This window comes from Arachis hypogaea, chromosome 2 (genome assembly GCF_003086295.3).
Source record: "Arachis hypogaea cultivar Tifrunner chromosome 2, arahy.Tifrunner.gnm2.J5K5, whole genome shotgun sequence".
In the NCBI taxonomy this organism is placed as follows: Eukaryota; Viridiplantae; Streptophyta; class Magnoliopsida; order Fabales; family Fabaceae; genus Arachis; species Arachis hypogaea.
The window spans coordinates 27516521-27517987 of record NC_092037.1 but is presented as its reverse complement, the minus strand read 5'-3'; positions in this window follow the sequence as shown (position 1 = coordinate 27517987).

Genomic DNA, 1467 nt, shown 5'->3' with positions numbered 1-1467 from the left:
AATTCATCGAGACGCTGCAGAGCTCCTCACCCCCAACAATGGAGTTTAGAGACTCATGCCGTCAAAAAGTATGTAATTCAGATCTGAAAATGTCATGAGGTACAAAATAAGTCTCTAAAAGTTGTTTACATAGTAAACTAGTAACCTAGGTTTACAGAATATGAGTAAACTAAGATAATTGGTGCAGAAATCCACTTCTGGGGCCCACTTGGTGTGTGCTGGGGCTGAGACTAAAGCTATCGACGAGTTGAGGCCTTTCTTGGAGTTGAACTCCAAGTTATAACGTGTTTTGGGCGTTCAACTCCGGATCATGACGTTTTTCTGGCGTTTCACTCCAGACAGCAGCATGTACTTGGCATTCAACGCCATGTTACGTCGTCTATCTTCGCGCAAAGTATGGACTATTATATATTGCTAGAAAGCCCTGGATGTCCACTTTCCAACGCCGTTGAGAGCGCGCCAATTGGACTCCTGTAGCTCCAAAAAATCCATTTCGAGTGCAGGGAGGTCAGGATCCAACAGCATCAGCAGTCCTTTTGTCAACCTAACTCAGATTTTTGCTCAGCTCCCTCAATTTCAGCCAGAAAATACCTGAAATCACAGAAAAACACACAAACTCATAGTAAAGTTCAGAAATATGATTTTTGCCTAAAAACTAATAATATTCTACTAAAAACTAATTAAAACATACTAAAATCTACATGAAATTACTCCCAAAAAGCGTATAAAATATCCGCTCATCAGAGAGGTTCCTATAGGAGTCTTATATGCTGTTTTGTATGCCCACAGAGCATCATCCAAGCTCTTTGCCCAATCCTTTCTACGGGCAATAACTGTCCATTCCAGGATTCTTTTTAGCTCTCTATTAGAGACTTCAGCTTTCCCATTTGTCTGTGGATGATACGGAGTTGTTACTTTGTGGCTAATTCCATATCGAACCATAGCAGAGTACAGCTGTTTATTGCAGAAATGAGTGCCCCCATCACTGATTAGTACTCTGAGAACACCAAACTTGCTGAAGATGTGTTTCTGGAGGAATTTCAGCACGGTCTTGGTATCATTATTGGGTGTGGCAATTGCTTCTACCCATTTAGATACATAGTCTACTGCCACCAGAATCTAAGTGTTTGAGTATGATGGTGGGAAGGGACCCATGAAGTCAATTCCCCATACATCAAACAATTCAATCTCTAAGATCCCTTGTTGAGGCATGGCATAACCATGAGGCAAGTAACCAGCTCTTTGGCAACTGTCACAGTTACGCACAAACTCTCGGGCATCCCTATAGAGAGTAGGTCAGTAGAATCCACATTGGAGGACCTTGGTGGCTGTTCGCTCACCTCCAAAATGTCCCCCATATTGTGATCCATGGCAATGCCACAGGATTCTTTGTACTTCCTCTCTAGGTACACATCTGCGGATTATTCCGTCTGCACATCTCTTAAAGAGATATGGCTCATCCCATAG